Source organism: Hibiscus syriacus, unplaced genomic scaffold, assembly GCF_006381635.1.
Source record: "Hibiscus syriacus cultivar Baekdansim isolate YM2019G1 unplaced genomic scaffold, ASM638163v2 tig00112737_pilon, whole genome shotgun sequence".
Lineage (NCBI taxonomy): Eukaryota > Viridiplantae > Streptophyta > Magnoliopsida > Malvales > Malvaceae > Hibiscus > Hibiscus syriacus.
Genome location: NW_024063391.1, coordinates 10655 through 34940, shown reverse-complemented (window position 1 = coordinate 34940; position 24286 = coordinate 10655). Strand labels below are relative to the sequence as shown.

Genomic DNA, 24286 nt, shown 5'->3' with positions numbered 1-24286 from the left:
TCGCCCTAGTGATAGTGGCAGTGGGGCTGTTCCTTTTACTCGGGTCTTTTTATTTAATAATTATAGCACTAAGCAGCCATTAATAGACCAAGTCTTGTTTGGGTCCCTCCTTTGTCCATTTCTTCCACTGGATTTTGATCGTATCTTAGTTGCACACGTTACTTATTTTTGGAGGGATAAACTAATATTTATTTATTAAATTTGATAATTTTTCCATTTTAGTCATTCAACTTTTTTATCCACATTAGTCTAAATTTGGTAACTTTATTTCATTTAAAAGTTTATTTTTATATATTCTAAGATGATTATAAGGTAATATATGTTTATAGTTTTTTATTGACAACACACGTCTTACAGACGTAGCTATTTAAATTTAGGACATCAAGAGAGAACAACACTCCTTAATTCATTGAAGTCACTTAATGTGTTCTTTTAAAAGTTTTTTTTCTTCTTGTAGTCATTGTATTTGATTAATTAACCGGTTAATTTAGACTAAATATTGCAGATATTTATTATGAGATTTATTATGAAAGAGTACTCTCAACTTAATTTTTGGATAAATTACGTGTTTGGTACTTAAGCTATCATTTTTTATTCGGTTTAGCATCTAAAATTTTTAATTTTTTTCAAAATCATATCTAAAGTTTAGTTTTAGTTTCATTTTAGTACTCCATCGTTAAAAACTCTAGTTTTTGTTTCATTTTAGTACCCCGTTCAAAATTTAACGTTGAGTTTTAAAAAATTGAAAGTTCAGGTACTAAAATAGTCCATAACTGATAGTTTATGTACTAAACACGTTAAGTTTTTAACGATGGGGTACTAAAATGAAATAAAAACTAAATGCTAGGCATGGTTTTGAAAAAAATGAAAGTCTAGGTACTAAAACAAACCAAAACTGATAGTTTAAGTATTAAATACATAATTTACCCTGGTTTTTTTTTCTATCTATAATATTAGAATTTAAACTCTTAATATTATTTAAGAGATCTAACCTTCCATCTCACCAAACTAATAATTATTTTCTAAGTATTTTTTGCCACGTTAGTGTTCCTCTCATACACTGAGAAGTTGTAAACTCCTACACCATTTAATTTAATTTAATTTAATTTAATTTAATTTAATTTAATTTAATTGCTGCCTGAGCATGTCACGTGACTGAAATTGGGCAAATTAAGGATGGCATTCACAGAGACAAGAAAAAGTACGAAAGAGACGCCCAACTTGACTCATTGGACCACATGAAACAATCTCCAACTTTGAAAGGAAGAGTCTAAAAACAGGTGCTGAGGTTTCTGTGTCAAAACAAACCACAGTGAGGCATGCCACTTTCAGTCATACGTGGTGTCCTAGTTTAATAACAAAGTAGAACTTTTGACATCTTTTAAGATTAAATTTTAGTTTAGGATATATTTTTAATTGTAAATTTTAATTATTTGACTTGTATTTTTTGTATTATATTCATGAAATATTGATTTTTGTGTTACTCATTTCTCACAATTAAAAGTAACAATGACTATACTATTCTACTCAAAAGTTTGCTAGTTTGTCAACCCATATAATTATTGGACACACTTCCACGGATAAACATTGGCTCTTTAAGTTTTACACAATAAATTTTTAGGTCAACTACACTTAAAGGACATCTAATTATGAATTTATTGATAAATATGTCACTTCTCTTATAAAATTTAAGAGAATTATTATTGTTTTTACGATATTAATTTCAAACACTACAAATTTTATCAAAAAATAATATATTAAAAGAAAATAATGATGTGATATGATATAATAATAGTCATTGTATTTTGTGTTTGGTTGAGACTGAGCCTCGTGCCCATTTGTTTTTTGAGTGTGTTTATGCTAGGCGGTTGTAGGATTACATTTTGCAGGTTTGTGGTGTGGTGCGACCGGTCCTGATTTGGGATCGGGAGCTTAGTTGGATGTGTCGTAAGGTTCGGGGAGGAGTGCGTTGGACTTTATGCTGCTGTATTGCTTTGCTGTGGAAGGAGCGTAACTGTAGAATTTTTTATGGTTTCTAACATTCGAAAGAGGTGCTGTTGTCTCGGTTGAAGGATGCTGTGCGATTGAAAATAGGGGGTTTAAATGATAAGGATTTAGACTTGTCGTAATCGGTTTTCGTCCGGGTACGAAATATTTATTTAGCGGGAAAATTGATGTGAATAAATGGTTTTGAAAATAATTTGAGAGTCGCCATCGACCTTTTGGGTCAGGTAGGTCGAATACCTAAAAATTATTATTATTTTTTTTAAAAAGAGTTTTAAAAAAACATCAATTAAAAAAATGAACTGATCTACGTTTATAACCAAAAATTCGTTCTTTTTAATAATAAAAAGGGATTCGTGGTCGGCTACGTTTAGGGAAGGATTAGCACCCCTACAACGCCCAAAATTGATACTTTTTAATTATAAATTGTCTCTATCATTAAAAATTTAAAAATTTAAAATATATTTAATTCATAATTATGTTATTTCAAATAATTTAAAGAAAATATGTTAATATGTATAAATTATTTATTTATTTAGAAATATCAGAAAATGACTTCTAGGTGCTTTAAGACAGCTCTTTTCTTTGATATTAATAAATAAATAACTAAAAAAACATTTTTTTTAAAAAAATAATTAATATATAATTTAAAAAAACAGGATATTTATTTATTTAAGAATATCAGAAAATAACTTCTAGGTGCTTTAAGACAGTTCTTTTCTTCGATATTAATAAATAAATATTAAAAATGTAATAATTTTTCATAAAAATGATTTAAATAAATTATAATTTTTATAATATTTAATATAAATATATTTATAAGACTAAGATAATAATAAAATAATAATTAAAGCCATAATTAAAATATAAAAGTGATAACAAAATAATATTGTAATTAAATAATGATCAAAATAAAAGAAATTAAAATTATAAAGCTAAATATAAAGTATCAAAAATAAAGATAATAATTTGAAATATTATGAAAGATAATGGTTAATAGTGTAATTTAACCTAATTAATTAATACGGGATTAAAATAAAAAATACTAAACTATAAGGGACTAAATTTGATATTTACCTAAATATATTATTTAATACTAGTAAGGACTAAAACATAATAAAATAAAATTCAAAAACTGAATTAAAATGTTCAGAAATTAATTTCAGTGACTAAATCGTAAGGATTACAAACTATAGTGACTGCGGAAATGGTTTACCCATATGTGAAATTACACATATACCCTCACCAAAACGGCGTCGTTTTGATGAGGGTATTTATACCCATTTAAGCCGGCCCTAAGGGCCATTTTTCTCACTTCTCTGGTTTTGCTTCTCTCTCTTTAGAGAGAGAAGCTCTCGTTTTCTCTCACCGGAAGAGAAGACCGGCCTCCGTTTCCGGCGCCGATCGCCACCGCCGGCCACCGCTCATGGTGGCCGGAACTCCTAAATTACTCTAGAGCATAGATCTCGACCTTCTAAGGCCAAATATGGCCTCCGTTTGTCCTAAAAAGCTCTAGATCATTATAGATCTAAAATAAATCGAAGGTTTTACCTTCGGTTTTACAATAATTCCGGTGGTTCCAGACGGTTTAAAGGCTTCTACAATGGTAAGATGCTCCTTTTCCTCTTCTTTCTGGTTATTGGTTGTTGATTTATTCTCGTATTCTGCTCTCTGTTTGGTTGCTCCGTGGTTGTTGGTCTCTATTTTGGCTTGCTGTGGTTATCCCTTCCTTTCGTTTTTTTTTTTGTTTTTGTTTTCCGGTTTTTTTTTTCTTTGCAGGTTCAGTGGTGGCTTTTATAGCCACCACAGTGTACTCCTCAGACCGGTCCCATGGGTAGCATCTTTGGTGAGTCACCAAGCTATGGCGGTGACTCACCATAGAGCTCTGATTTGGTGAGGCAGATGGCTTCTGGAAAGCTCGACGAGGCCGGCGTCGTGGAAGCAGCAGCGTCGGCAGCAACTGGTTGGACCATCTAGAACTGAAGCGTCGGCAAGGCAGCTGGAGGCAGTGGTGGCGCCGCGTGGATGTTCTTGAAGCTTGGAGGTGGCGGCCTGGATATAAACCTAGGGTTGTGAAACCCTAGGGCTTCTGGGATCTGGGCCACCGTGTTTGGTTACTGTTGGGCCAGAGTTGTAATCAGGCCCCGATCTTGGGCCTTTGTATATATATATATTTATTTATAATAATGATATATAATAATAATAATAATAATAAATAGTAAGAAAAAAATTAGTGTTTACAGCTGCCCCTCTTTGCTCATTTTTGTGTTAACAAGAATAGAGCATAGACGAAAAAGACAATAATTTTTTTCATTTAGCTTATTTTGAGTAATATGGAAATGTTGAAAACATTCTGCCCAGAGGTCTTATGAATGACCCTGAGGGTTTGAAAACATCAAAAAGCTCCCGAAGGCTTTTTGGAAACATCATGCACTGAAGGGCTTACAGATGACCCGAAGGCTTTGAAAACATCAAAAAGTTCCCGAAGGCTTTTTGGAAACATCATGCACTGAAGGACTTACAGATGACCCGAAGGCTTTGAAAACATCAAAAAGTTCCCGAAGGCTTTTTGGAAACATCATGCACTGAAGGACTTACAGATGACCCGAAGGCTTTGAAAACATCAAAAAGTTCCCGAAGGCTTTTTGGAAATATCATGCACTGAAGGACTTACAGATGACCCGAAGGCTTTTTGGAAACATCATGCACTGAAGGACTTACAGATGACCCGAAGGCTTTGAAAACATCAAAAAGTTCCCGAAGGCTTTTTGGAAACATCATGCACTGAAGGACTTACAGATGACCCGAAGGCTTTGAAAACATCAAAAAGTTCCCGAAGGCTTTTTGGAAACATCATGCACTGAAGGACTTACAGATGACCCGAAGGCTTTGAAAACATCAAAAAGTTCCCGAAGGCTTTTTGGAAACATCATGCACTGAAGGACTTACAGATGACCCGAAGGCTTTGAAAACATCCAAAAGTTCCCGAAGTCTTTTTGGAAACATCATGCACTGAAGGACTTACAGATGACCTTAAGGCTTTGAAAACATCAAAAAGATCCCGAAGGCTTTTTGGAAACATCATGCACTGAAGGACTTACAGATGACCTTAAGGTTTTGAAAACATCAAAAAGCTCCCGAAGGCTTTTTGGAAACATCATGCACTGAAGGACTTACAGATGGGCTTTGAAAACATCAAAAAGCTCCCGAAGGCTTTTTGGAAACATCATGCACTGAAGGACTTACAGATGACCATAAGGCTTTGAAAACATCAAAAAGATCCCGAAGGCTTTTTGGAAACATCATGCACTGAAGGACTTACAGATGACCCTAAGGCTTTGAAAACATCAAAAAGATCCCGAAGGCTTTTTTGAAACATCATGCACTGAAGGACTTACAGATGACCCTAAGGCTTTGAAAACATCAAAAAGCTCCCGAAGGCTTTTTGGAAACATCATGCACTGAAGGACTTACAGATGACCCTAAGGCTTTGAAAACATCAAAAAGCTCCCGAAGGCTTTTTGGAAACATCATGCACTGAAGGACTTACAGATGACCCTAAGGCTTTGAAAACATCAAAAAGCTCCCGAAGGCTTTTTTGGAAACATCATGCACTGAAGGACTTACAGATTACCCTAAGGCTTTGAAAACATCAAAAAGCTCTCGAAGGCTTTTTGGAAACATCATGCACTGAAGGACTTACAGATGACCCTAAGGCTTTGAAAACATCAAAAAGCTCCCGAAGGCTTTTTGGAAACATCATGCACTGAAGGACTTACAGATGACCCTAAGGCTTTGAAAACATCAAAAAGTTCCCGAAGGCTTTTTGGAAACATCATGCACTAAAGGACTTACAGATGTGAGATATAGTTTACTAAGTAAAAAACTAAGAAAATATTTTTCTTACTTTTCAACAATTTCATTTTAGAAAAGATAAAATGAGAAACTATGAAAATCGTTTTTTTCATTATGTTTCAAAATAACATATTGATTGGGTAACATGCCCTAATCTCAATATAATTTTCATTCTTGTGGATTGCATCTATCACTTCTTCAGATGTTTGTATGATTCCTGTATTTGCGGTTTTGAATACCTTCTTCTTATAAGGTATTTCTTACCATGAATCTTCTTGTTCTTCCGAAGATCTGTAAAACTTCATGTTTGAATGCACTCAGATGTATCAATGTAATGCATTGTTTATTGTGTAAATGATATTCTTATGAATGCATGAATGTTGATGAAATCTTTATTTTACTTCAAAGTGGTGAACTTGGTCTTCCTCTAGTTCATCATTTATTGCCAGGGTTACCTCTGGATATCAATGTAGCAACTTATGCTATTAAGCTTGCATTTCTGCAGAATCATCTGATCAACTTGTATCTTTACTGTCTTCTTTGCTTCATGAAGGTCTCAGAAGAAATGTTTCATTTGTGGAACTCTTGCTGTAGTCAGAACTATGACCTTGATGTCCCATTTTGTCTTGGATAAAACCAATTTTCTTTGCTTGGACTTGTGTAGAAATTCCATAAAGCTTTCATCTTTGAAAAGAGAATCTATCATCTTTAAAAAGAAAATTTGTCATCTCTGAAGTGAGAATCTATTATCTTTAAAAAGTACAGATGTAGATATGCCTGACTCAGTAGGGATTAATCAGGAGAATAGAGTCTGTTCTGATTTGACTCTTGAAGCATATCACAAAGAAGATTTATTCCAATTCATTTCATGTCTCCACATATAATCAGATCTCGAATAAGGCAACTTGGACCATATAATGTCGAGATGCTTAACAACAACTTGTAGTTCAACCATAATTGGCTCCACTAGTTTCTTATTGTAAAAATTTCTGCTTCCCTTCTGTGGAAAGAAATCTTCATTATATCTTGGGGTTGAAGAAGACAGATTTCATCTTGGATCAATAAATGGAAACCATATGATCGTAACATTGGTTCAGTATCCAAATAGCAGGTTCGTAAAACATTTAACAGTGCATTCATCCTTTCCTGTGGTTTCTGCTCAGATGTTCGTAAAACATTTGACAACACATTCATCCTTTTTTGTGGCTTCTGCTCAGATGTTCTCAATCATTGAAGCTCTTTGCCTAGTGTTCAAAGCTTTTGAATGATGTCACAAGACCATTTGAGAACAAAAACTCAGTGGGGATTCAAGTGTAATGTTGGTATGACCAAAAAGTTGGTCAAATTCACAAGATATGCTGGTGTCGAATTGAATAGGAGACACTGACTGATCTTGATATCATCTCGGGCAAAGACAAATGTGATACTGATCACATTTTCTTCTATAATGATCTTTGTAGGAAGTAGAAACACATCAACTGTAGGATCAATGTACAGAAAGATATCCGTGGAATTTTTGCAGCTGGGGATGAAATACAAATGATAAAATCAAAATAGATGAAAACTCAGTTCATCTTGGCTAGCAATGATGATCCCAATAACAACGGGAATAATAGTAATGTAAGTGAGTCGAATTTCCCTTTCCAATGTCATCAAGTAAACAAAACTGATGTGAAAAACAGCTTCATAACCTCAACAGTATGGTTGAAACTAACTGACAGGAATCTCAAAGAAATATTTTCAATTATCACTGACACACAAAAGGCCAAATTTAATGTTGAGATCTTAAGGAACTGAACTCGGGATCGAATAGTCTGCCTGGGGACCATCTTTGTCCATGCAATCATGATGTAGTTTATCAAAGAACACACTGTCAAGTGACACATGGTTTAAGAAGATTGGGTATTTGAAACCATACTTGCTGAGTAGATTTTGTTCAACAACATGATCATAATATAACTGCTTCATGAACGAAGTAATTATGTATAGTCAGCTTGACTATCACTGTTTCACCATTTTCATTCTTCACACCTTTCTGTCTTATTGGAAATATTTGTTCAAGTCAATGATCTTGACACATGATGATATGGCCTTCAGCATGCCCCAATATTTAATGATATGAGTGTTCAAAATACATCAAAATTCTTCATTCTGATTGAAAGGGGCTTTCAGCATGCCCCAACATTTGTTGATACAGATGCTAAAAGTATGCTCAACATTACTTCTTGTTGAGATGAGCCTCCAAGAATGCTCAAATATTCATATTGTTGTGAGCCTTCAAAATGCCCCAATATTCTATTTCTGGTGGAAATGAGCCCTCAAAATGTCCCACATGAAACATTTCTGTCTGAAATGGCCTTTCGAGATGCCCCAATATTATGCTTCTGGTTTACTCTCAATGTCTGTTTGACTTGAATATCATGATCCCCACCAGGTCCAATTTTGACAATATACTGTTGTAGGTACTTGTGGATTTATTCGTGCCCCAAATCTGTTTATCTTGAATGTTCTCATTATGGTGTCACTAAACAGTAGTATTGTCAAGTAATTAGAGGAAATCTCTTCATGTTGTTACAAACTTAAGAAGTACTCAATCATTCTGACAGAAACGTCTGAGATATGTGTCTTCTGAATGAGGTGACCATTTTCTGTATCTGGAGGAATTTAGTCAAACAGAGCAGTAAAAAAATAGCTTGGTAATCCGTTCCAGGCTGACACAGTGGCTTATCATCTTTCAGTGAAAGCCATCTCTGAAATATACTTTTCTGTGGGAGAGAAACCAATTTATGCAAACAGTAATCTGATGCAATGGCAAGACTACATATACAATGGTACAAGCTCATCAAAAATCCGCACCCTTGCAACATGTTGATTCTGATAACAACTCATCTGATTATGAAGCGATCTTTCAGGATGATTTCACATATATTGATAGTTCTTCTGATATCGAGGAAATCATGAATTCTGATTCTGATGAGGAGAGTAAACTGTTATACTTGACAAAAATGGGATTCTCAGAGGCTGAAGCTTCAATAACCATGGAGAGATGTGGTTCAAATTCATCAATTGCAGAATTGACAGATTTTATATGTGCTGATCAAATGGCTAAGGTTACTGACGCACTTCTTATGGTAGAAGATAGGAAGCCATTATGCAATGATCCCAATTACAAGCAAAGGCGAAACTTGGGCTATGATTTGTGGAAAAGGAAGAAGCAGAGGAAGCTTGAAAAGAAGCTTCTTAATGAAGATGATCATGCAGTTCATCTTTCAATTCCAATGATCGGTTCTGGGGTTCCTACCGAATCAGATCAGATAACTCAAAGAACACTTCCAGAATATGCTATTGGGTCTCCTTATTTCTACTATGAGCAAAATTCATCTTTCAAATCCAATGATTGATTTTGGAGTTCATACCAAATCAGATCAGATAATTCAAAGAACACTTCCAGAAGATGCTATGAGCATATTCATCTTCTAAATTCAATGATTGATTCTGTGGTTTCATACCAAACCAGATCAGATAACTCAAAGTACACTTCCAGAAGATGCTATTGAGTCTTCTTATTTCTACTATGAGCACATGACACTTGCTCCAGTTAATGTTTGGACTGGAATATCACAATACTTATTCGATGTAGAGCCAGAATTTGTAAATTCGAAGCATTTTCATGCTGTTACACTGAAAAGGGCTATATTCATAATTCTTCCAATTGAGAACAGATTTTCTCTTATTCTGCTTCCTCCATGTGCTGATGTTTTTCCATTGACAAAGAGATGATGGCCTTCCTTCGAGTGTCCAGAAGTATGTTCTTGATGAGTGCTGAAAATGGAATCTGGTATGGGTTGAAAAGAATAAAATTGTTCCACTTGAATCTGATGAGGTGGAAATGCTTCTAGGTTTCCCTAAAAACCATACACAATGATCTGTATAGAGACATGTTCCATGGTGGTATCAATGTCCTGTCTCTTTTCTCTGGGATCAATGATGCAGAAGTTGCCTTTTATTGTCTTGGCATACTTTTGAAAACAGATGTGAAAGAACTGAATGATGATCGGTTGGAGCAATTGATGAGTAGATTTGTCGAATTCGACCTTGTTATCGGTGGCATCCAGCGTAACAACCGTACTTATATAAAAGGCTTATAAGGGTAGATTCTGTTCCAATGTCTTGTTCTGTGCCCTAAGTCCTTAAATTCAAATTCAGCAATCTTCTGAAGGACATAATGGATATCATCTTGACAAAGAAAATGATCGTCATAGAAAAAGTAGCAATGATGTATCAAGACTTGAGCCAACACCAGAGTGCAGGTAGTGACTTGTTCATGGCTTTACGATGTAATCTTCTAGAGAACATGAATTGATGGTTGGGGAAAATAATCTGTCTGGTGATGCTTATTGCCCTCAGCATGAGATAAACGATAATCTTTCTTGATGAGCTGCTAATAATGTCATAGGGGAGTGTCACAAGTTCAATTCTCTAGTATTTCTGACTTCTCAGACCACTTCCTTTCAAAAAATGTGAAATGCTTCATTATTCTGGCCTTGTTCATTCTTTTTCTACAACAGAGGTAGAATAAGCAACAATTGCTTCAAGGACCTTCCTCATTTGAGACTGTCCTGTTTGAAAATGTTTTTTCCTCATTTGTTTATTGAAGAATGAAAGACTTTTACAAATTATTGCCCTTCTTAGGTTCACAATAGAATCAGATCATAAACAATGAATTTAATAAATATCAAATAAATCAACTACACTTTTAAATCATTCAAAAATCATAGTCCTATGGCAAGTGTCAAAATTATTGACTGATTTGAGGTGTGGGTGGATTTTGGTAAAGTAGGTTCTTTCAAGTTGGTTTAGTATGTCGTTTTGGCTTACACTAACTTGAAGAAATGGTTGTTATGCCCATCTTGTAGAGATGCTTCTTGTTTCCCTACTCTCAGGAACGTCTTTGGGATGTGCAGTGCTTTATTAAGAGCTTAAGATCATCTCTTATGTCATTGTTACACCATTCATTATTCAAGCCGCCTTTTTTTTAGGTTTTCAACTCGAATCCTCCTTTGGTTTTAAGATGTTATTTAAAAATTTACATCTTGAACCCCCCTTTATCATTTTTCATATCATGCATTAAAGATTTTAAAAAACAATTTTTGCAAATAAAAATCAATCTTGGAAGGCGGAATGAATTCTAAAGATATCATCTTTTACTTACAAATCTATGTATGATTAGAATGGACTTTTCAGGTACGTAACGTAGGCCATGGCTTATGGTTACGAAAGAAAGGGATAAAAAGGCCCAAATAAGTGTTTAAGGGTAATCAAACCAAGGATCAATTCATTCTGATGCCATCAATCTTGCCTTGCTTAACTTAGATCTACTTTGTTGGGGATTTTTTCCATCATTTGGATCCCTCTAGACTGCCAAATTTTTGATTCATTTCCAATTTCTCATATCTTCAGCATTTCTTGCTCTTCTTGTTCGTACTTGATCAACCTTGTAACTTGAGGCTCAATAAGTCACCCATCTTGATTCAATTTTCCTTTTTCTTTTTCTCTTTTTTTTCTTCTTTCTTTGTTAGATAAGTATAATACTTCAATTGCTTTGAGCACCTCCTTTTCCTTTTACATTTTGGAGGTTTTCCATTATTCTTGATTGGATTGATCTTCAAGCACTCTTGCCCCCTAATGTAGAGGGTGATCCTTGGTTAGGGTTGAATTAGAAGAAACATTATTCAGGCTCAAATGGGGACAACCAAGGATATATATATATATATATTAAAGGATAAATGAAACAATGCCGTTCATCATCTCATACACAGAAACCTTTGTAAAAAGAGGTATCCACAGGGGGATGAATATTCAAGATTAACTTTATTTACATGAAAAATGTAATTAATGCATGATATATTTATTTCAATCAATCACTTTCCCCTTCTTCTTTGAGTATGCCCTAATCACTCGAAATTATCATCAATGAGTTGGTCCCTGATGCCTCATCTCGTCTCTTCTTGCAGTAAAATTCACGAATAGTTGAAAGTTTGGTTCTTTTTGAGGTCTTTTGGTTTATGATGGTTTTGTGTTCGAAAAGACAAATGTGTGACTTTTGAAATCATGTATATGGTGGAATGTAGTATCATCAATTAACTCTACCCGAAAAGGTAAACATCTGGAGTAGGTGTCTCAAAAATAGGTGGAGACATTACTTCAGAGTCTCAGATAAATGTAGTGTAAGGATTTGGTTTTGGTAAGGGTCGAGTAATTGGCATTGGATATGGAAGATATAATTTTACCACTTGCCAAAGATCTATAACTCTTGAAAAATTAAAAGAATATTTAATCTACTTGATACTCAATAATCTCAAGGTTAAAACTTGATTCCTTGCTCATAACCATAAAAGTAACACACATTTATTTATTGCACAACAGGTGGAGAAAGGAACAAAAAACAATTTCAAACAAGATGCTGAAAATAGAAAGTACTACAGTGGTAGATAACACTTCCACTTGTTTATGCATCATGCCTCATTATTCCTATAATGTTGGGTATGTAATAGGATCAGGGTTCTTTTCTCTATTTGCCCCCCATTTCTTGATCATTTCTTGTGTCAAAACCCTTTTGTCAACAAGCATCTCAATTTCTTTTAACAATGGCCTACAATTGCCTGTAGAATGCCCCTTTACCCCCAAGTGGAAATTACAAACACTATTTTGATCATAGCTATGAGCAGAAGGGTTTGATGTCATTTTAGTTGGTCTTGGTGTGATGTATTGACCTTTAACCAAATGAGGATACAAGTCTGAAATGGAAGTTTGGAACACTTCCAAAGTTTTTCTTGATCGTATGACTTTCTTTGGTCGATCCGAACAGTACTTGCTCTTTTCTTTTGCAGTTGCGGGGATTCTGGATGCGACATACATTCACATCATCAGCTTTTGTTTCTGATCAGTCGGGCTGGATGTGACTTTGAGTTTTCTTCACTGATTACATTCTCAATTAAATCTCCACTTGTCACAAGATTCTCGAATTCGTTTGTCGGATTTGCTTGCATTAACTCGAAGAAAGGCGCTGGAAGAGAATCACGAAACATACGTGATATTTCTTCTTCTAACATGGGAGGTTGAACTTGTGCTGCCACTCCTCTCCATCTTAGGGCATATTCTTGAAATCTTTCATTGGTTTTCTTCTTTACTCTTCGAAGATCCATACGTGTTGGAACTAAGCCTTTAACATACTGATATTGTCCCAAAAATGCATCAGCTAGATCTACCCATCTCTTGATCTGTTCTTGGGTCAACTGATTGTACCAGACTACTGTTGGGCCAACAAGACTATCATGGAAAGAGTGAATTAATAGATCATCAGAACTCAAATATCCTTCCATTTTTCTGCAAAACATTGTCAAATGGATTAAGGGACAACTGGTGCCATCATATTTCTCAAAATCATGCATTTTGAATTCATGGGGAATAATCAAATCTGGAACCAAGCTGAGCTTTCTTGCTTCTAATTCTTTGTAATGGGCACTAACATCTTTCATGTTTCTGATTTCTTTCTCTGTCCTCTTGACTCTCTCCTTATATTGTGAATAATTAATGAGGCTATTCTTTGGGTTTGAGTGGGATGCTCCAGGGTATGTTATTTTTCTCGATTCTTCAATCTGATAGCACGATTTCTTTTTAGCAGTTATCTTTTCTTTATCAGATTCCATTCCCTGAATAATTTGATCTGATTCATCTGGTACTGAATCTGACGCTTCTTTCCTTGTATCCCGAGGTAACCTTGTCAATTGTTCTGGCCACTGGTCTTGTAGTCCCTTATAAGATTGCTCCATTGTTTTCATGATGATAGTAAAGTAATATGAATGAATGGTCTTGGTTTTTACTGTTACAGAACCTTTCATGAATTATTTACATGTTTTTATAATTAAAGTACATAACAGTACTTAAATAAAAATGTGAAAAATGCATAAATGAATAAATAAGAATGCAAAATGTGCAATTCAAAGGCAAACATAAAAGTATGAATGCAAAATGAAAAATGTAAAGATGCAAAATGAAAATGCATATATGAAAAGGTGTTACTCAAGAGTGATCATCTTAGAACAGATTTCATTGAACACAAAAGTCTCTGTGTATTAAACAAAACTTTTACATATAGGGGACAACTTTCAGTCCTAACTTTACATATAAGGAATAACTTTCTTATTTTCTTCTCTAAAACCAAGTTAGTTTATCAGCTTATGAGCCATATTGCTTGTCTGGACTGCAGCTTCTTCCATGACATTCTGGTGTTTTTTCATCTCCTATGTCAATTCTCGGAGTTACTCATTTTCCCTTGTGAGAGAATATAAAAAAGTTTTTGGACAAGATCTTCATGTATGTTGCAACTCTTTTTCAGTTTGGTGACCCCTGCTATCCACTCTTCTGGGGTGTTTCCTATACCAGCATTTTTGAAAGGCTTGACTGACATTCTGGAAGTCTTCATGTATGGTTTCCATTTTCGTGCTTAATTTATCGTTTTCAATCTTCAAATGACGTATTTGAGCTTCAAACCTCAGCAAATCTTCTTCTCTCTGGGCGCCCCTACTGATATTCTTATCTTTGAAGACTTTTGGTATTAATCTATCAGGACCCTTGGTTACCAAACTAGGTCGATCATTTACCATAAATTGTAAGGTTCCATGATCCAAAAGATTTTGGACTCGACGTTTGAAGGCAAGACAATTCTCGATGATATGTCCTTGAGCTCCGGTATGATATTCACAATGAACGTTGATATCATACCAATTTGGATACGGAGGTTGGAATGGTTTTATGTAATATGGAGCTATTTCTCGTACTTCAAGTAACTTTTCATACAAATCTTTATATGATATAGGTATAGCATCAAGATGAGAACCACCTTTTGTCTTGGATTGAACCTGAGTTTTAGACATCGGGAGCAGACCAAACTTTAATAACTTCTGATTACATGATTTCTTCTCTTCTCTGGGAGCTTATACGGTCGTCTCAATTTCTTTGGTATCTCCAGACGATTTGTGAATACTAATGATGACTGTCTGTAATTTCTCAAATTGGTTAAGAATCGAAGTCCCTTGCATATTTGAGATTGCAGGATTATGTTTATTAAGCTTTCTCTCTTTCTGTGCAGGAATCTCTTCTCTTTTGGCCAAAACAGATATTCTATCCATCATTTTGGACATCTGCTCTCTTATTTCTCGTATCTCCTTTTGCTCTTCAATGGGCATACAATCTTTGGGTGAATAGCTCTTCTCTATCTTCAGAGTTCCCTCGGGATGTCTTTTCTTGGCCGCATCATATTTTGTTTGATCATAGAACTTTTTGTCCATTTATGATTTCTTTCTAATTTGATAAACAGTCTTTTCAGTTAACACCTTTTGGTCATGATCATGCAATGCAAACAACAGAAAATAATTTAAACAAATTAGAGCAAAAATAACATACATGGGAAAATAAGAAAAAATAAAATGGTTAATACCAACTAATTGAAAGAAAAAATTTATTTATCATGGTATATAATAAATCCTAACCTCATGCTTTTAGTTCCATGCTTTGTTTGGAAAAATTAACCTAACCACATGATTTCTAGTTCGCATGCATTTATCCAGGGTGAAAAAATAATAATAAATTAAATAAATTAAAAGCTAGAGCTTATTTCTCCTTTGTGTACACCTATGAACAGAGGTTCAGTATTGTCTTAGATTACGTGAATTTCTAGGGTTTATTATATGCAGAGTTTCAGTTCTAGGAGTAAATGTACTCGAATTGTCCTTGTTGATGCCCCCTTGGGCTGTCAACCCTCAATCCTAGTCCATTACAGACTTAAACGGATCGAGTTCAATTCGAGGGGACACATTTCTCTATACCTGACACGGAGAATAAATTCCCACGAAGACATAGAGCATATGAACCCCGAAAGTTACTTGCTAGGTCTGACACGGAGAATAAATTCTCACGAAAACGTCGCTTTCACTCCCACTTAAAAGGGACAAACTCAATTATAGAGCTTTATGTTATGCAATGCAAGTGTTGTGTGTGAGGAGAAATGTTCAAACCTCTAACAGAAAAATAAAATAAAAAAAATTAATGATAAGTATATGAAAATAGTATATAATAAAAAAATTTGAAATAAAAGAATTAAAAATTAAATAAATGAATTTTTTAATTTCTAATTAATAAAGACAATTTATAATTAATTTCAAAGCATGACTTAATCCCCAGCGGAGTCGCCAAGCTGTCGTAACCGGTTTTCATCCAGGTACGAAATATTTATTTTGGCGGGAAAATTGATGTGAATAAATGGTTTTGAAAATAATTTGAGAGTCGCCATCGACCTTTTGGGTCAGGTAGGTCGAATACCTAAAAATTATTATTTTTTTTTAAAAAGAGTTTTAAGAAAACATCAATTAAAAAAATGAACTGATCTACGTTTATAACCAAAAATTCGTTCTTTTTAATAATAAAAAGGGATTCGTGGTCGGTTACGTTTAGGGAATGATTAGCACCCCTACAACGCCCAAAATTGGTACTTTTTAATTATAAATTGTCTCTATCATTAAAAATTTAAAAATTCAAAATATATTTAATTCATAATTATGTTATTTCAAATAATTTAAAGAAAATATGTTAATATGTATAAATTATTTATTTATTTAGAAATATCAGAAAAGGGCTTCTAGGTGCTTTAAGACAGCTCTTTTCTTTGATATTAATAAATAAATAACTAAAAAAACATTTTTTTTTTTAAAAAATAATTAATATATAATTTAAAAAAACAGGATATTTATTTATTTAAGAATATCAGAAAAGAACTTCTAGGTGCTTTAAGACAGTTCTTTTCTTCAATATTAATAAATAAATATTAAAAATGTAATAATTTTTCATAAAAATGATTTAAATAAATTATAATTTTTATAATATTTAATATAAATATATTTATAAGACTAAGATAATAATAAAATAATAATTAAAGCCATAATTAAAATATAAAAGTGATAACAAAATAATATTGTAATTAAATAATGATCAAAATAAAAGAAATTAAAATTATAAAGCTAAATATAAAGTATCAAAAATAAAGATAATAATTTGAAATATTATGAAAGATAATGGTTAATAGTGTAATTTAACCTAATTAATTAATACGGGATTAAAATAAAAAATACTAAACTATAAGGGACTAAATTTGATATTTACCTAAATATATTATTTAATACTAGTAAAGACTAAAACATAATAAAATAAAATTCAAAAACTGAATTAAAATGTTCAGAAATTAATTTCAGTGACTAAATCGTAAGGATTACAAACTATAGTGACTGCGGAAATGGTTTACCCATATGTGAAATTACACAGATACCCTCACCAAAACGGCGTCGTTTTGATGAGGGTATTTATACCCATTTAAGCCGGCCCTAAGGGCCATTTTTCTCACTTCTCTGGTTTTGCTTCTCTCTCTTTAGAGAGAGAAGCTCTCGTTTTCTCTCGCCGGAAGAGAAGACCGGCCTCCGTTTCCGGCGCCGATCGTCACCGCCGGCCACCGCTCACGGTGGCCGGAACTCCTAAATTACTCTAGAGCATAGATCTCGACCTTCTAAGGCCAAATATGGCCTCCGTTTGTCCTAAAAAGCTCTAGATCGTTATAGATCTAAAATAAATCGAAGGTTTTACCTTCGGTTTTACAATAATTCTGGTGGTTCCAGACGGTTTAAAGGCTTCTACAATGGTAAGATGCTCCTTTTCCTCTTCTTTTGGTTATTGGTTGTTGATTATTCTCGTATTCTGCTCTCTGTTTGGTTGCTCCGTGGTTGTTGGTCTCTATTTTGGCTTGCTGTGGTTATCCCTTCCTTTCGTTTTTTTTTTTTGTTTTCTGTTTTCCGATTTTTTTTTTCTTTGCAGGTTCAGTGGTGGCTTTTATAGCCACCATAGTGTACTCCTCAGACCGGTCCCATGGGTAGCATCTTTGGTGAGTCACCAAGCTACGGCGGTGACTCACCATAGAGCTCTGATTTGGTGAGGCAGCTGGCTTCTGGAAAGCTCGATGAGGCCGGCGTCGTGGAAGCAGCAGCGTCGGCAGCAACTGGTTGGACCATCTGGAACTGAAGCGTCGGCAAGGCAGCTGGAGGCAGTGGTGGCGCCGCGTGGATGTTCTTGAAGCTTGGAGGTGGCGGCCGGGATATAAACCTAGGGTTGTGAAACCCTAGGGCTTCTGGGATCTGGGCCATCGTGTTTGGTTACTGTTGGGCCAGAGTTGTAATCAGGCCCCGATCTTGGGCCTTTGTATATATATATATATTTATTTAATAATAATGATATATAATAATAATAATAATAATAATAATAATAAGAAAAAAATTAGTGTTTACAAGACTATTGGGAGGGTCTAGGTGTAAAGCTTGGGGCTGGAATGTTTAAGTTGTTGGAGTGAGGGGTTGTTTATTGTATTACCTTTTTTTTCTTTTTAGATATATAAAAATTGCATTTATTTAAAAAACAAATTAGTATATCCTGAAAACGTCTATAATCTATTAAATATTTCTTAATTTAAAATGATTCGATAAATTTAACCTTTATTTTTTTTAATTTTCATTATTTTAGTCATTATTATTTTCGCATAAATATTATATCACTTTCATGGTATAATAACAATTTAACAATAACTTATTGATTTTCCATGAAAGAGTGTAATTATCCAACCACCACTTTAATCAAATGTTCCTACTTGTTTGATAGTATCATAAAAAATTAAATTTATAGGATTTTTAAATATAAATAGTTAAATTTAGGCTTAAGAAAACTTTTGTTCATGTAGTAGACTTAAAATTTTTGCCTCTATCATATTTTCGCATCAATTTAGCCTCAAAGTTGTTTTATATTATATATATCTTACCCTAACTTAATACCCTAAATAATAAATACTAAGATAAGGTTTAGGGTTAGGATTTATTTTAGAGGCTATGGAGTTATGGTTTAGGGATTAAGATTTAGCATTTAAGGTTTAAAGTGATACAATTGAGTAACTTTGAAGACTAAATTGATACGAAAATACAATAGGCGTAAAAATGATAAATTAGATTTACTACAAGAACGAAAGTTATCCTTTTATTTTAAGTTTATTAAAATGTTTTAGATTATAAAATAACGGATAGAATTGATAGGATTTAGGTATGAAACATATTATTGAACTGGGTCACATCAATTTTAACAATAAACTATTTATTATAATATTTTAATTGAATGATATATTTATAATTTGTTTAAAATATGACCTGTTTATTACTAAATCCATATATGAGTTAACCCTAGTTTTTTCGGGCAAGGACCAGAAAAAATTGTAGCATGATTAAAATTATCATCATCGTTGTCATCAAGTTTCACCCTCGGCTACGTTTGTTTCCTTTTTCCTATTATCATCATTGATGGGGGCATAGTAACTTTGCCAGAGAATATCATAAATAATATGTTTTTTTTATAAAAAAAAGTGTTAATTTATGAAATCAGTTGATGCTGTGGACTGTAGTTTGTGGAGGAGAATGTCGGTAAGTAGGCCATATCCATATTCTCCCACCAGCTTTTTCTTGAATGAGAACATTGCTTTTCATTACATCAAACTTCTTCACCTCCCACACTTGAAAAAGTAACCTTAAAAAACCCCAACTTTTATCTTCATCTTTACTCGATTCCTCTTCAGTGCCTGTGGGTTTATTTGATTTTGTTGATTACAAAAAATGGGGTCTCAAGAGACAGCTCTGGAGGAGGAACATAATGTTCTGCAGGTATTTCCAGCTTATTTTCTTTCAGCTTTGACTCGTGTAGTTTCATGTTCACCGTGTCTGAATTTAGACCATGTAGAGTACTTTCATGGCCACCTTCAGCTATGATTTGATTGTTTTCATGTTTGAATTCATTTTCTTGTTGCAAAAAAACCAATGGGTTGGTCTACTTCCCTGCATCCGTTCAGAACCTTTGAATTTTGATTTTGGATGTTTTACATAAGTTCCCCCTCCATGTTTTCGGGGAAAGATGCATAATATATGTTAGAGGATGAATTATAGAATTTGGGTCCGTTAAATCCTGTTCATCTTGTTCTTATATAAATATCTTTTGGTACATATGTGCCAATGCGAAGTAGTTTTCAGTTCCCCTTGCATTAAAATCTGCAGTTCTTCTGCATACTGTATGTATACATATGGTTAGCCTGATAATATAGTTACTACAAGTATCTAAAGTTTTTTTTATATTTTCTTGCATAATGATAATCATTGTTTTTTTTTGTTTTTCAGGTTGAAGATTCATCAGTAATAGCCGAGGAAACGACTCGTGCTCATCATCGAAAGCGAAGCGATCTCGTTTTAGAGATACCATCGAGAACTTTGGAAGACCCCTTTCAAGAATCTGTCACCATGAAAATGCCCCCAACACCTTGTTGACTCCCAGGAAAGTGAATTTTCTCTTGACACCTAGTCCATCCGATTCGAGGATTACTGGATCACCGGTCCTTCGACATCGAGAGGCAAATCGTCCTTGAAGAGTCTCTTACCGAAACTAAGCTTCAAGAATAGAAATCCTGATTTGGATGTTGAAAAGGCTGCAATCTTTGCTCCGGATTTTCTCCACTTCCCGAAGGGAGAAACCCTCCATTGCAAGGACATTGTCGCTTTCAAAGATATTTCGAAGTCCAAGGATGAAAAGGACATCATCGTTTCCGGTAACTTGTATTACACATTCGAACTCCGAGTCCGGAAGCATTGGAAGCGTAGGTGGCTCTGTAAGTTCTAGTGTCAGTTTTTGTGATATTCCTGTAATGATTGTGACAAAGTTATTTGTTGGATCTAATTCTTTATGTTAAATGAAGAGACTATGATACTATATATATTAAAGTGAAACAAAACTTACTTGTTCATAAAATAATTCCCGGATATTGAATGTTTGTTACTTGAAGTTGTTAGTTCCTTTGCAGAAAAAAGGCGGTATACAACGGTTTTCTCGCTCACTTTCAGTTCCTGTCAACCGCAAAGAGGGAAACTTAAGGAGAATGGATTCGTTTTTTCGAGTAGTTCTGTCGACTCCACGAGTAAAGGAAGGAGAAATAAGTTCGAACTCTTCTGTTGGACCTGATGCTGGTACTTCGTTGTCTTTGTCTATGCATTTATGTACGTGTATGCACAACTCTGATGTTTTAACAATGTTTGTACAGAAGACAGTGATGGTGAGGACATACCCGAAGAAGAGGCTGTTTGTCGAATTTGTATGGTTGAACTATGCGAAGGAGGCGAAACGCTTAAGTTGGAGTGCAGCTGCAAAGGCGAACTCGCTTTAGCCCACAAAGACTGTGCCGTGAAATGGTTTACCATCAAAGGGAACAAGACCTGTGATGTGTGTAAGCAAGAGGTCCAGAACCTACCTGTCACTCTTTTACGAATCCAAAGTACTCGGTCTCGAAATGCTGCTGCAGCTATCAGAGGTCTTCAGCCTGATGTTCCAGGATACAGGTAAATTATGGATTCGTTTCCGACTCACTCAATTTTCTCCTCATCGATGGCCTGTCGTATTTCAATGTTTTCGTAATCGTGTATACTGCGAACTCGATAAATAATGGGGAAGTAACAATCTCGGCTAGATGTTTGCAGGGTTTGGCATGAGGTCCCTGTGCTTCTTTTCATCAGCATGCTGTCGTATTTTTGTTTTCTTGAGCAGTTTATGGTAGGATAAACAGTTGCTCATTCATATATTTCCCCTGTTTTACTACTACTTTGATATATCGTTGGTTTGGGTGCAGATGGGAGAAATGGGCATCCGTGCAATTGCAGTAGCTCTTCCATGTTCTTGTGTGCTAGGCCTTCTTTCATCCATGGTTTCGTCCACAATGGGTAGGCTCGCGCACTTCAGCTGTATTAGTTACCATTGTCGATGTCCGATTAACACGCTTTTCGTATTCAGTGACGCGGAGATTTGTGTGGCTTTACGCAGCGATTCAATTTGTTTTGGTGGTTGCCTTTGCCCATATATTTTATTCGACGGTAAGTGTCTATCAAGGGTGGATGTACATGGCTCGGGATCTATTGCACAACCATTATTTTGAGAAAAATGTTAAATTTAGTTTAATTTGTAAATAGGAATAGAAAAAATAAGAAAATTTGCATACCCAAATTTTTTTAGAATAGGTTATTAAAATTTTGGACTCCTATTTTTTAATTTCTAGATCCTCCACTGCTCATGTTTCAGACGTTAGGACTCAAACCGCGGATGCTCACATTTTTTGGGTCTAACAAAATGGAACATGTTAATGTGCAGGTGAAAATACAAGCAATTCTATCAATTCTCCTCGCCGTGTTTTCCGGATTTGGTGTCACGATGAGTGGGAGTTCCGTCGTTTTGGAGATCCTACGGTGCATAACAAGACGGCAGCAGGCTAGGTCGGAGCAGCAACTTCATACTTCACCTCGGATGGATCCTAATAACGTAAACCACCAAAGTGCAGACTCTATTGGTGGTGGGCCCAGCTGAATTGATTTGCTTACCTGCCAGCCCACTTGCAGTTTCTCACACTAATTTGTAATTTATCCAAATCCCATGCATGGATGCTTCTTTAATGTAAATCCGGTGGTTGCTACTAAGACCCTAAATGAGATAGCAATCTATTCGAATTTAATTTGATTAAAATTCAATTAATACTTGATTTAAATAGATTTGATTCAAGTTCTTAATGAGATGAAACGAGCTATTTGATACTTGATTCGAAAAGACATCGAGCAACTCGAAACAAATAAAGCTCGCGAACAGTATAAGATTTTTATGTACTTAAGGTTCAGATTCGAGCTCAAGTTCGAGTTCGAGTTTCAATCGAGCTAAGTCTGAGAATGTTTCACGTCTAATTTTTTTTTCAAGCCCAAGCTCGTGGTTTAATTTTTTATTTAAAGTCAAACTTGATAATTTTAAACTCACAAACTTTTAAATTAACTCAAGCTCAATTTAATTTTTTAAAATTCGGTAATATTCAAACTCGACTCCGTTCAATTATTGGCCGAATGGAAAAGGATTGGATAAACAACGATATATCATGTTGGCGTCTTTGACGTTGACTTTGAAAAGCAAGGACTACAATGATTTATGTTGTAACGAGCTTGGAAAAGGGCATATAATGAAATATATACATGGAATTTTGCATTGTTATTGTGATAACTATTTTTTTTTGTGAAAAAACGCAATTAAGTTTAAAAAAAACAATTATGATTATATTTGAAAAATTGACGATTTTGAATTAATTTGAAAATTTTGAATTGATTTGAAAATTTTGAATTGGAGTCGTCATAGACCTTTGAGCTATGTAGGTCGAATACCTAAAACGTCTTTTAAAACAATTTTAAGAAAAATAATTTTTTAGATAAAAATTGGTATGCGTTTATCAAAGATTCAATTTAACGACTTCAAGAGTCGATTACGCGTGGGGAATGATAAGAACCCCCACAACGCCCAAAAATTGATACTTAATCGTTTACACTTTGTCATAAATGGTGGAAATTATAAATTGAATAGGAAGTTAAAATATGATCAATTTATTAAAGTTAATTAATTTGCTTCAACTTATTTGTTAGGAAAAATTCTTTAACTTGAAAAGAAATCTTGAGATTAACAATCCTCCATCGGAAAAACTGTCTCATCTATTTCTTATATGTAAAGAATATTTCCTCCTCGATAAAAACTTGAATCGAATATAAATTAAAAATAGACATTTACATAAAATAAAATAAATTGTTATTTAAAACAACACATATTGCATCATTTGAATAAAACTGAATTGATTATCATTAAAAATAGATTTGATTTATTTAATGTTCACATTTTGTTAGAATGTCGTATCGAATTACACTACTTCAATCAAGCGGTGTTTTTCACACCCATTCTATAAACCAAAGTTCTTGAAAAAATTCGAATAAAATATTCAAAATATATTATTGTTAAGTAAAAAATATTGATAAGTGGACATTTTATAAATTAAAATAAATGAACCCTATCGAACAAAATAAAATAAAAATTAATAATATATATATATATATAAATATATAAGGGTTAAGATATATTTAATAGATATATACATATATAATATGATATAACATATACTTACATAAAAACATATATAAATATACATACATGGTAAAAATGAAAAGAAATATAAACCAAATTATACAAGAATTAAATTAAAAAAAAGCATAGTAAGAACCACAATAAAGTTAAATAAAAATAGGGACTAGAGAATCCCGTGAGAGTTACTTTAGAGCCGAACCCAGCATATACTAAACTTAAAAATTCGAGCTTAATTAGAGCTTAACCCGAACCTTAAGAATCCCGTGAGAGTACACAAGGAAAAGCTTTTTGAGTCATTTAATTTCGCTTTCCGAATAAATGT

The 24286-nt window shown here is 34.0% G+C and overlaps 1 pseudogene; it reads left to right on the top strand.

The window, feature by feature from the left end:
- Window positions 1-19367: 19367 nt before the first annotated feature.
- LOC120182727 lies at window positions 19368-22503 on the top strand (annotated as a pseudogene).
- The last annotated feature ends 1783 nt before the right edge of the window (window positions 22504-24286 follow it).